The sequence below is a fragment of the Hemicordylus capensis genome, chromosome 4 (assembly GCF_027244095.1).
Source record: "Hemicordylus capensis ecotype Gifberg chromosome 4, rHemCap1.1.pri, whole genome shotgun sequence".
NCBI lineage: Eukaryota > Metazoa > Chordata > Lepidosauria > Squamata > Cordylidae > Hemicordylus > Hemicordylus capensis.
The window spans coordinates 154492782-154506220 of record NC_069660.1 but is presented as its reverse complement, the minus strand read 5'-3'; the positions used below and the strand labels follow the sequence as shown (position 1 = coordinate 154506220).

Here is a 13439-nt window from a genome sequence, read left to right as displayed (position 1 = left end):
TGTGTCCAGCTGAAGGCATAGGAAATGGGCCTGCAACACTGACAATCCTGTTACCTATATCCTTTTCTACTTTCTACACACTGAACAATTCCAAAATACTGAAATGCAGAGTTCATAATGGCACAGCGGGGAAATGACTTGACTAGCAAGGCAAAGGTTCCCGGTTCAAATCCCCGCTGGTATGTTTCCCAGACTACGGGAAACATCTATATCAGGCAGCAGCGATATAGGAAGATGCTGAAAGGCATCATCTCAAACTGTGTGGGAGAAGGCAATGGTAAACCCCTCCTGTATTCTACCAAAGAAAACCACATGGCTCTGTGGTCGCCAGGAGTCAACACCAGCTCAACGGCACACTTTACCTTTAATAAAGAATGCAGATTGCAAATGTTTATGTAGAATAAGAACATTTGCATCAGGTATATTGCTTTACAGTTGTAGAACTGCATTTAATTAATTCCTTTGAGCAGAATTCATTATGTGTCACTGCCTGCCCTGCATTCCTGCCATAAATTATGAATAGCCACCTTGCTCATAAAAAAGCTTTTTTTTCCCCTTTTCGATCCAGGGTTATGTTTGGGGCCCTTTAACAGTCCTAAGAAACCTGGAGGACTCCATAGGGAATGACTCACTGAGGTCATTCACACAATCAAAAGCTGTGTTCTACCTAGGCTTGGGAGCTGTGTGTGCTCCCAGTTTTCAGTTTTGTGGAAGAAAGGTAAGAGGAAAACCTGGGTAGCTTACCTGGGTAAAACACAGTTTTTGAATGTGTGAATGACCTCACTCTGGTTTCACACAGCAGAGCTAAACCCTGCTTCAAAAACTGATCATTACCAGTTAGTAGAGATGAAAGGTGTTAACATCTGCAGTTCAAAAGAGGGGTTCCAAGCAGTGTCCCCTGTAAGAGGGATTCCCTGGTGTGGTTGACTACAACTCCCATAATCCCCAGCCAAAGGCCATTGCAGCTGGGAATGCTGGGAGTTGTAGTCAACAACATCTGGTAATCCATTTTACAGGGAACTCTGGTTCCAAGGCAGTTTGATTCAAATCTAGGTTTTGTATCAATGACTAAGGCTTTTGGTGCCATGCACTGAGTAGCCTCAGGCTTGCCAGCATTTTTGTATCCATCTCTGTGAAGTGTAGCATCTGCTAGCAAGCAGTTTGGGGGTCACTGCCAACCTGCTAGCATCTCTCTGGCCTGTGGGGCTATGCAAACGTTCTGCACCCACCAGTATCATAACGAACATCCAGATTCTGAGCAGCAACTAACTCCTTGTTCCCTAACAAGGAGTAACAGCTAACAGAAGGGATGGATGTACTCTGGCTGACTTGGTTTTGCTCAGAATGATCATGAGGCCCTCCACATGAGCAGTGTGGAGAGCCGAGGTGGGTTTGGAGGGCAGAGCAGGCTTGGCCCGCTCTCCCCACACACAAGCACTCCGCCCTCCATGGCCGCCCACACGATCCGGCCACCCACATGATTACTGGCTCCACATCAAGGAGTCAATAGGGGCGGTGGGGATTGGGGGCTGCCTGGCCCCCATAAGTCCCAGGATGCCCCACACAAGTGCACAGGGCATTCTGGGAAGACCCCCCAACGCCAGGAGGCTTGTTGTTGTCTCCTGGTTGGGGGTTTCCTTGTGAGTTGCCACAGAGCCGCGGTGCAATGACTCACAGTCAGGAAAATGGGGCTAGCGGAGTGCTCACTCCGCTAACCTTGTTTTAGAGGAGGGGGAATTAAGCAGGCTAGCCACTGGGCTTGTCCGCGAGTCCAGTGGTTCTCACAACTGCTGGAAAACGAGCTGGGTTCCTTTAGCACACTTTGCAGCGGTCGTGAGAATGGCCTCCATGTATCTATAAAGGCATTTGATGATGTTTGTAGATTATAGAGTATCAGGATTGTACTTTGGAATATTGCCAGCGAGAAAGACAAAAGGATGCCGTTTGTGGGGAGATCAAAGGTTTCAGAACTACTGAGTTTTGTACTCTGTTTTCTTCAATTACTGGAATCAGGATGAAGTGTCCAAAGACTTGGAGAAAGAAATAATTGTTATGGTTATAACACAATAGATATTCTTATTCTTGCCCTTTGCATATGCTGTATTATGCTGTATATGATTCTATACTGTATTTTCAATTGTTATATTGTTTGATTTTATTTATTTTTTTGTAATTATATTAGGTTAACCCACCTTGAGTGGTTATTGGAGTGGAAAGGTGGGAAAGAAAATCCTAAATTATTGTGAATCATGCCATGTTATTTGTATGCTGATGTACTGTGGAAGTTGCTTTTGTCCATGGCTGATGTAGAGAGTATCTACTTCCAGATAGTGGAGATATATTGTGTTTTCGGAGATCTGGAGGTGATATGAGAAAGGCATCCTACTGCCTCTATCATACCATTTCCAATTCTTTTATCATCTGTCTGTCACAGAGCACCACCTACACGGCTCCATCAGATACTAAAGAAAGAGAGAGAAAACCCTCAGTGGAAGAGCTGTGGAAGCATATACCCCGCAGGCTTAAAAAGAGGTACCCTGAGCAGACCTCACCAAATGTGCAGTACCTAGTTATCCTAGATGAGCCAACCCATCGCATACAGAACTCTGAAACAGAAACAAACAAACAAAAACATCCAGGTGCCGCTATGAAAACCCTTTTGTTACTCATTGAGGCGCGTCTCATGATCGGTGAGACCTGCCTCCTGCGGGTTTGCGGGGAGAGCGGGCTAAGCCCCCACTCTAAGCCCACTCTCCCCGCAGGCGATTATTAAGCCCTCCCCAGGCAGCTGGATCAGCTGCCCACACGACTGCTGGCTCTGTCATGGAGCCGGTGGGGCCTTGGGAGTTCGGGGGCTACGTGGCCCCCGGGATTTCCAGCATGCTCTGCACAAGTGCGCAGAGCATGCTGGAGAGACCCCCAAGTTGGGAGGCTGCTTTTTAGCCTCCCAGTCGGGGGGGGGTCTCCTTGTGAGTTGCCGCTGCATGGAGCCACACCGCAGCAACACACAATCTGGAAAACCCAGTTAGCAGAGCGCTCACTCCGCTAACCTGGGCTAAGGGGAGGGCTTCGCAAGCAGGTTAGCCTCTTGTAAACCACCGGGCTCGCCTGGTGGTTTACATGACCAGCAAAAGTCGGGCTAGGCTCTCCTAGCCCAACTTTTGCTGGTCGTGAGTATAGCCTCATTGTTACTAGAGATGTGCACGGTCCGGACCAGTCCGGACCGGCACCAAAGGGGGGCCCTTTCTTTTAGGGCGGGAGGGCTTTCTTACCCCTCCCGCCTCTTCACCCCCTCCAGCGCCCGTATTTAACTGAATAACGGGGCGCTGGAAACCAGCCGCCGCCGCCGCCCCCCCCGAGCAGATTTACATACAAAAGTACCCATAATAGCCCGCCTGCCAGCCAGCCCTCCCTCCCTCCCAGCTGCCCGCCCGCCCGAGTCCTTACCCAAAGCTTCAGGAGGAAACGAGAGGAGCTACCGAACAGAGCTCCTCTCGTTAGGAAGGCCTCCAGCAGACTGAAGGCGCTTTGCGCGCGTGCGCATGTGCGCGCCGCAAAGGACGCCGATCGCCGGAGGCCCGGTCTACCCACCGGGAAAAGGCCGGGTAGACCGGGCCTCCGATCGCCGGAGGCCCGGTCTACCCGGCCTTTTCCCGGCGGGTAGACCGGGCCTCCGGCGATCGGCGTCCTTTGCGGCGCGCACATGCGCACGCGCGCAAAGCGCCTTCAGTCTGCTGGAGGCCTTCCTAATGAGAGGAGCTCTGTTCGGTAGCTCCTCTCGTTTCCTCCTGAAGCTTTGGGTAAGGACTCGGGCGGGCGGGCGGGCAGCTGGGAGGGAGGGAGGGCTGGCTGGCGGGTGGGCTACTATGGGTACTTTTGTATGTAAATCTGCTCGGGGGGGCGGCGGGGGCGGCTGGTTTCCAGCGCCCCGTTATTCAGTTAAATACGGGCGCTGGAGGGGGCGAAGAGGCGGGAGGGGTAAGAAAGCCCTCCCGCCCTTAAAGTTATACCCCCCACCCGGACCCGAACCAGCCAGGGCCGAACCGGTCCGGCAGTTCGGCCATTCCTTAGAATGGGCGCCGGACTGGTTCGGACTCACCCCTAATTGTTACTGTAACATGCAACATGTACATGGAAATTTGCTAGGCACTCTTAATGAGTTGAACGCAGACTCAGTGTTTCCTTCCCTTTTGCTTTTGCTTTTTGCTTTTGCTTTGATGCTTCCTTGTTTGGCAGTTACTACATATTGTTCAACATGTTACAGCAGTATGGTGGAAGCCTCCTGGTCAGGTGTTGATTAAGTGAGAGAGACCCCCAAAATCTTTACCTACTGAAATCCACTCACTTGCTAATTATTAAAATAGGAGACCTGACAGCCACCTAATGGCACAGCGGGGAAGTAACTTGCCTAGGGAGCAAGAGGCTGCTGGTTCGAATCCCCACTGGTATGTTTCCCAGACTATGGGAATGTTTCCCAGACATACTATGGGTATACTATGGGTATGTTTCCCATACTATGGGTATGTTTCCCAGACTATGTTTCCCAGACTATGGGAAACATCTATATCGGGCAGCAGCGATATAGGAAGATGCTGAAAGGCATCACCTCATACTGCTCGGGAGATGGCAATGGTAAACCCCTCCAGTATTCTACCAAAGACATCCACAGGTCTCTGTGGTCGCCAGGAGTCAACTCCGACTCGATGGCACAACTTTCCTTTACTTGACTTTTACTTTAAGGAGACTTAAAGTAGCAGATTTAAGACCAGCCTTTGTCTCAAAGCAAGCCCGCGTGGGGGTGGGGGAAGAAAAATGCTGAATCATTCCCTCCATGTTTGCTCAACAAAGGCTGTTCCTTCTTTAAAACTTTAACTGCTTCCTCAGTTGCTGATTCGCTGCCATCGCATCCTAATTATTAAAGGGTCCCCCCCACCCCAGATTTGGGTGAATGTCCAGGGAGACCCTCCTTCCCTTTTCTAAGGGAAAAGTCCAAAAACCCTTACACATGCAGCCTACACGTGATAAGCACACTTGGCGGTCGAGTGAGTTACTGAGCAATCAAATTGAGACATGTTTGCACCAGAGTAAAAACCCCATTTTCCTGAGTTAGAAGAAATCCACTCAGAGGCAGGTAAAATACAAAGAACAAAAAGAGAAAATTTTATTCAAAATACTGCATTCTTGCTGGAGCCTGAAGAAAGCCCATTGGTTGATGAGGGGTGGGGGTGAGACAAGGAGGAGTGGCTGTATGTTCCACATTCCTACATGTAGCTCTACCTTTTCTTATCTCAGTATGAGTCTGTATAACCCTATTCATATATTCATTCCCTGTAGTAATTGACACACGTTCAATGCATGTACAGAGGTACGTCTCTAGTCTCTATATGTGAGCCTTCATTGTTTCTACATATGAGAGTGGCTGGTGCGGCTCCTCCAGTGCAAAGAGGTCAGCTGGATCCAACCCATGCCTGACTTGACCCGCCGGGGGTGCTGGCCCTGCTGGTAGGGGAAGGGCTTTGGCCATCTCCTCCGACCTGCCATTTCTCCTTTGTAACTCATCCCTTCCTAATGCTATTTGCAGAGAAGGCCAGGATAGCCCCCTCTGGGACCCAGAATACCGGGCATTTTGAGGCACAGGAAAGAGTATATAGCATTGTTGTCAATATGTCCTAATTTCTTTATATTTTTCAGCCTGTCTGTTGCATGATGGTGTGTTATCCCCTGCAACCTTCCTGTAAGGGAGGCTATTGACATTGTTTTGGCTGCTGACCTGCCATTTGTTTGCTATGCCAGTTACTGGTTAATGGCCCCAAGGTAGCTACTTGATGCTTCCTCAATGGAACCTAATGGGTGGGGGTATCCAGAGATCTCTAAAGTGTTAGCCATCACAGTTTGGAGTTGTAATCCAACAGATCTGGAGACCCAAGGTTGGGGGCCCCTGGTGTACTGAGTTACTATTGCTTCTTAGAGGAAGAGAGCTGGTCTTGTGGTAGCAAGCATGACTTGTCACCTTAGCTAAACAGAGCCCACCCTGGTTGCACATGAAAGGGAGACTAGAAGTGTGAGCACTGTAAGATATTAGGGAATGATGGAGCCACTCTGAGCGGAGCATCTGCAGGCTAGCATGCAGAAGGTTCCAAGTTCCTTCCCTGGCATCTCCAAGATAGGGCTGAGAGAGATTCCTGACTGCAACCTTGGAGAAGCCGCTGCCAGTCTGTGTAGACAATACTGATCAAGATGGACCTATGGTCTGACTCAGTATATGGCAGCTTTCTATGTTCTTATGCTTTATGCTTCTGCCCGCCATCGGCATTAAATATGCCTTAGTCCCAAGTTACCATTCTAGCGTCTGACCCACCATGCCTATCAGCTGTTTATTGTGACCTGCCAGCTCTTTGGCAGCTCCTCTGCTTGGGTAGCCTCAAGAGGCTTATCAAGCCCCCAGTGGGCCATCATACCTGGCAGTAGGCAACATTTGGCTTGGTGGAGTCACAAGTTGTGAGGGCCTACCCCCTCCTGGGTGACATACAAACGTGCCTCTACCATTCCTACCTCCTGCTAAATGGGATGTAGGGATGAGGAGTTGTTAATAGCGACATTAATAGATTGCTAAACTGAAGAATGATGTTCAATAGCATCTAGATTTAATCATTAACATAAAAATAGGAACTGTTAAAGGGCACTGAGATGCCAGCCAATGTATATTATTGAACATATAATTTTAAAGTTTTGTTTATGACTCATATGTTTTGAAGCCAAGCTACCCAGTCTGCCAAAATCCTTTCCCTGCATTTTTAAAATAACAGCAAATGATGCCACTTTACAGTAAAGGCCAAATTGGACATTTGCCTATTATGGAATTAATTCTCACCATTCCATCCAGGGGTTTAACATAGGATATAGCCTTGAGCAGTCTAGGCTTGACTGCTTTACCTTTCTACCCAGAGATGGCCCTACCATGAGACAACTTGGGTGTCCCAGATGGTGGATTTGGGGTTCTAAGGAGAACCGTATAATCAGAAACAGAAGATCTGATCCGTCATACACCAGTACCACCAGGAAAATCTCCTGTGAAGTGAACTCCATAGAAATGAATAGAAGCTATGCAAGGGCATCCATTTTCCAGCTGTCCTATTTCTTCGTGTTGTTGTTGTTGTTCCTCTCTCATCTGCATCTTTGTTGCCAGTAAGAACAACACATGTGTGAACAGCACTAACAACAACAGCACCACCACCAACACTTTAGCTGACTGCTTTCCTCACTACATGCTTGAAAATGCATTAGCCTTCTACACACCCGCTTTATCTTCCTCTGTTTCATCCGTTCTTTTTCCTCTTTACCTAGGGTAAGGTTTATCCCACGGGTTCATCACACAGGAATGAAATCTGGACTCTTACACGGAACTTGGCATCTTTTGAAGTGCATTTCTTTTCTTTTTCAGAAAGAAAAAACATGTCTAGCCCTCATACATAGAGTTTGGATACCTCTGAGCCTTGTCCAGTCAAGGCTTTGGAAGCAGAGGAGAGGCTTGAGGGTTGCTGTTGGCTGAGGAGAGAAAGGACTTGCCCAGCTGCATCTCCCATCTGGCTACTTTGCCCTTGCCTTCCTGGCCCAAACTAGCCCCTTAAGAGACTATCTACACATTACATCTAAATATGTGCAGGTTAGCGCCAAGGCCATTGTTTCCATGAAAAACAGCTGAAGAGAGGAATTTAGAGCAGAGAAACGACAGGGAGAGAGAGAAGGGACACCTAAGCCTTTCCTTATCCACTGTTTCTCTACTTCAGATTGTCCCCTGCTGGCAGGTTTAACTTTAACTGGCAGGTTTAACTCATATAGCAGGTTTAACTCATAGAAAACATGCTTGTTTTTGAATCCATTCCTCCTCGACACTGCTTCTCCACTCTTAATATCCCTCTCCTGGGAGTTATTCACACATGGCTTCATGCTTCAGGATATCTGAAGAGCAAATCTGCTTTGCAGCAGATTCACTAGATGTTTCATTCGGGGGATAAAATTGACAGTTCACATACCTGTGGGCTCCTCTCCGCACTCCCTGGCAGATCTTTTTCCTGTGCGTTCCCACCTACTTGCTCAGGTTTTTCCTTCAACCACTCACAAATGAAACCGCAGAGGATGAGGCGAGAGAGGGTTTTTTTAAATAGTTTGACAGCTAAGAGTGGAAGACCAGCCACCAGCATGATGAGTTACCAAACAGCTGGATCAAACAGCAGGATGCTTAACCCTTGCCTTTGTGAGTGAGTGCCTTCATCACATCATGTTTCACCTCCCCCCACACACACCTAATGGAATCAGCTTAGAGAAAAAAGGGCTCAAGTTACATTCATTCTGCATATCTAAAATATATGCATATATGCAGGGCTGTCCCTAGGGCGGTGTGGGGCTAGGGGTGAATCAACATGTGTGGGGCCTCCTTAACATTTCATATCATTACAGAATCATACTGATTGATGACATACAGTGCAAATAGTGTGAATGGTTTTTGGACATGTCCAATAAGCTTGGACATATAATGCATTCCTAAAGCCCCTGGTGGCGCAGTGGTAAAACTGCCGCCCTGTAACCAGAAGGTTACAAGTTCGATCCTGACCAGGGGCTCAAGGTTGACTCAGCCTTCCATCCTTCTGAGGTTGGTAAAATGAGTACCCAGAATGTTGGGGGCAATATGCTAAATCATTGTAAACCGCTTAGAGAGCTTCGGCTATAGAGCTGTATATAAATGTAAGTGCCATTGCTATTGCTATTGCTAAAGAAATAAAAATAAATAGCACAACACATGCTTCACAGTTCTCAGACCTTCTGGGTTGCAAATCAACTTGAGTATAATGCATTCATAAATAAATAAATAAATATTATATATTGTTTGTTCCAGAAGTTTTTGTAATTTTCTGGCATGAAACAAGCCACTTATAGGACTTTTGGGGTGGGTTCAAATATTTTAATATTCAAATTAAAACACACACACACCAACAATTTGTCCAATCCACTTCAATTTAAATATATATATTCCTCCCACCCTGCCCTACATCTCTGCTCAATGCCAAAGCCCTATGGCAAGTCATTCCAGGTGATCTAACGCTTGGGGCAGAAAGGGCACATTTTACACTATTTTATGAAGGCAAAGGGCAGATTTTTCCATATGGAATGGTTGTCTAAGGGGGGGCTTCAGTTCCAAACATTTTTGTAATTTTCTGCCATGAAGCAAGCTACTTACAAGACTTTTTGAATGGGTTTTTTTAAATTTTAAAAAATTTAAAAACCAACAATTTGTCCAATTCACTTCAATTTAAAGATACATATTCCTCCCACCCTGCCCTACATCTCTGTTCAATACCAAAGCCCTATGTCAAGCCAATCCCTAAATATTCAAGTGGGGGGAGATAACCACAAACAGGAGATCACATCATACCTCTATTACTAAGGCTGGGCTGGGCAGAGGGTCTGCAGAGAGCTCTGGTGCTGGACACTCTGCTTGCCTGCTTGCTTTTTTCCTGAGCTTCAGACAGGCATGGAGGCCACTCTGGAAGCCCCGTTCACCCATCAAACAGCTGAGAGGCAGAGAGGGAAGGAACTCTAGCAGCTTGCCTGGGAGCCTTTCAAGCCTGTGCTGCACATATACACAAAAGATCGGCTCTGGCTGGGCTGCGCGCAGGGAAAGATAAGTGGCTGGGACTGGGGGAGAGAGGAGGGCAGGCTGCACTGCAGTATATCCAGAGGGGGGCCTGTGCCAGTGCTGGGCTCAGGGCAATCGCCCTGGTCGCCCCACCCTAAGGATGGCCCTGAATATATGTAAAACATAGGAAAACACACATTTTGCAGTTTGTGCTTGTGTTTAACTCAGGAATTTCTCCCTCCCCCTCCCTCAACAGAGTATCTGCAATAATACCAATCTGCAATAATACCCCCCCCCACACACACACAGCGCTTGCAATTGCAAATAATTTAGAATAGACCATACCCCAAACAGCTGTCAAACTCCCCTTCATTGAGTTTTGGAAAACACCAATTTACTGGCATGACCACCCCAAACATAACAGAGAAAACTGCGGGACAAAACAGAAGCCCCGGATTTCCCCCAAAAAACCTCTGAAACAAAAGGATTTTTTAAAAAGCTGGACATACTTTGAGCTAAGCCAGAATTCACAGCCTCCATTCGGGGGGGGGGGGGGGACAAAGTCCTGTCTGTCGTGGTCCCTGATAGCCCACATGGACTTCAGGGGTAAATCCAGCTAATATGTGGATTGGCACACTCCAATCAGGAGTGGATTCAAAATAAAAGCCCGGTGTGTAAAGCCTCCAGGCCAAGCATCAACACATCACATCCTTGGGTGGCTGCTAGCGCCCCAGCACTTCTGGTAGGTGCAAAGGCTGGTGGTGGGCTTTGCTCTCTCAGAGGGAGTTGGTTCCTGAGTTGCTGTCATGACCCCCGAGCCCAAAATCTCACTGACTGAGATGAAATCAGAGGACTTCCATGGAGGAATGGCATCACACACACACACCCCACTCCAGGATTCAGGGAACCACATATCCCTTCACCACTACCACCCCACCTCAGCCTGAGGAAGCCAGTTCAGAGGACAAGGCCCAGAAGTGCACCTAGGTAATTTTGGAGCCTGGACCTAAAGGCCTTTAGAGGCCCCCTACACACACACACACACACACACACACACCATGACACACACAGTATTTTCAACATGTGGGTTCTTGAGGGCACAAACAGCAACTGAACTTACAGGAATGTAAGAATATAAAACAGATCTATTTATGCAAACATACATTAGCAGAAACATTTCAACATGCAACTTAACATATTCCCATCTCACATATTTCTTTCCCCATTCCCCCCTCTGTCTTTAAAGCAGAGGTCATGCTCAGCCACCTGGCAAAGGGAGGATTTGGAGGCCCCAGGGGGTGTGGAAGCCCTGGACTTTTGGCCCAGAAGTCCAGCGGTAAGAGTGCCTCTGACAAGGCCATAGCCCCACTGACTCAGTCACCATCTAGCTATGCTGCAGCCAATGCCTGCAGAATAAGGCATGGGATCTTTAGGTTCTTCAGTAGTATTCATGCAAATCAGTGGATTAACAATGTAATTAATCTTTTAACTAAAGAGTGGACATTCTGCTTTTCAGTGAAATTAGGATTCAAATCCATTTTAATTGTGAGCATGTCTTTAGAGGGCAGGGTGAAAGGAATAGCTATTCTAGATCAGTGCATACGGCATACATACGGCATACTTTCCTTCTACCTCTGTGCTTGCCCTGCATGCACATGTTCTTTCTCCTTCTCGAAATGCTGAATTTGAATTGAATTTCTTTTTCTTGGGTATCTGCAGAAGTTGAGAGGCTCAAATACCATTGATGATCCAATTCACCAACTTATCTTTCAAGTGCAGTTTTAGGGTCAGGTTTAAATCATAGTGCCCTTGGGCTAGCTCAGGGGTGCACAATTCAAATGCCCTGGTAGGCCAGAAGCAACCATAACATTGTGTTTGAGGGCCAAGATCAATAATCTATATATATAATTCTCTAAGGTGTACACGCTAATCCTGTGCGTGGCAACTCTCGTGACAACTGCCCACCTGATTGGGCAGTGGGGATTCCATATGCAGATAGGGAGGAGGAGCCTGTGATGGTTAATGTCAGTTGGAATGCAACTGTTACTGGTCAGAAGATGTTCTTGATTGTAGATGAGAGGAATCTATATATATAAAAGGATAGTGGGCAGGGGTCTGTGAAGAGAGGGGTCATGAGGGAGGAAAGAGCACCTTTGGGAGAAGGAGGCTGCCATTGTGTGAATTAGATGAGGAAACAAGATCAACAAGATCTGTTAACTCAGGACTAGAGGGGGAGAGAGGGAGAGAGAGAGAGAAGGAGGAGGAGAAGGAGGAGGAGGAGGAGGGAAGGGAAGAAAGACAGAGGGGAAGAGTGAGTGGAGAGAGAAAGTGAAAAAGAAAGGAGGGGAAGAGAGAAAGAAGAAAAAGCGAGGGACAGGCCCGAGCCTGTCAGTGGCCTGAGGGGGATGAGCAGCCATGGCAGCAGTGGCAGCAAGGAAGGGCCCAGTCAACCACTGCTGCTGTTGGGGGCTACCGAGGCCATTGGTGGAGGGAGGCAGGCAGGCAAGGCACAGTCCCAGGCCTATCAGCGGCCTGAGGGGAACGAATGGCTATGACGTTGGCAACAGCAAGGAAGGGCCCGGTCAACCACTGCTGCTGCTCCTGTGGGGAGGAGCAGGAGCAGGGTAAGGGTGGGGAGGTCTCTGGGGATAGGAGGCTGCAGCTTGGCCAATAGATGCCAGCAACGCTGCAGCCGCGACCAAGAGGGCTGAGAGGGATGGAAGCAATTGGATGGAGGAGGAGGAGGAGGAGGAGGAGGAGGAGGAGGAGGAGGAGGAGGAGGAGGAGCAGGAGTGTGGCCCAGATGAGGGTGGAGAGATCTCTGAGGGGAGTGGGGCTGTGGCGGGGGGGAGGGGAGCAGTCAACTACTAGCGCGCAGATGCTCTGCACGGGTTAAGCTAGTTTACATTATTACATTACAATTAATAAAATATTTAATGAAATCAGTTATTAATTATTTGTGGATCTTTCCCCCTTATCAAGAGACCCACAATTTTAACCAAGGATAGTGGCAAGAAAATAGGCCCTATCCCTTCTCAGTCAGTGGGGCATCTGGAAAGCATGCCCGCCCCAAACAAATACCAAGTCTTCTCCTCTCCCTAAATTGCTGTTGCTTTCATGTTGCAATCCTAAGCATGCTTACTGGGAGCCCTGTGGGAATATTTCCAAGTAAACATGCATAGGATGGTAAGACAATTTAAGGGAGGACAGAGGATGGGAAGATGGAGAAGAGAGAACTGATCCCAAGAGTGGCCCCCTGCCTTTCTGGGGTGTTGTCGCTGCAGGTTATGACTACTGGGGGCCAGCAGAAAATGTCTCTGAGGGCTAGATATGGCCCCCTTAGGTTGTGCAAGCCTGAGCTAGCTACACTAGCCACCTGTGGGTCTGTTTGGCATTTTGGGCTCTTCAGATATTCTGTAGATAGAAAGGTAGCTTCCATCCCCTATGCTCTGGTTGGCTTCCTGCAGCAGCACATGGTAGTGTAAAGAACACCAACAACAGTCTCCATAGCAACGGAAGAAGGTGCAAAAACTCACTGCGACACAAGTATTCAAGTTCAGGCCCCTCTGCATTGACGAGGAAATCTTTCAGCCTTGGGCTCTGCCAGGCAAGGCTCAGAGCAGTCCTACTCCCTGTTGAAATGGTGTGTATGGCTTGCAGGTTCAGAGCAACACGAGGCACCCACCCTGGGCGCAGCCTGGACAGGGACACAAAATGGGTTCAAAAAATCATGCTGGCATTTACAATGTCATTTTAACATTTTAAAAAACACTTTCTTTTCAGCATCAAACTATTCAACCTGTTT

General features: G+C 48.0%; 1 long non-coding RNA gene across 2 annotated transcripts in view; it reads right to left on the bottom strand.

Moving 5' to 3' along the window:
• The window catches only part of LOC128323599 (uncharacterized), a 92239-nt gene that overhangs the window by 52602 nt on the left and 26198 nt on the right, over nt 1-13439 (bottom strand). For both annotated transcript variants that reach the window (XR_008306370.1, XR_008306371.1), the window contains one exon: nt 13171-13331. This is a non-coding gene — a long non-coding RNA (uncharacterized LOC128323599). The remainder of the gene's footprint in view (nt 1-13170; nt 13332-13439) is intronic.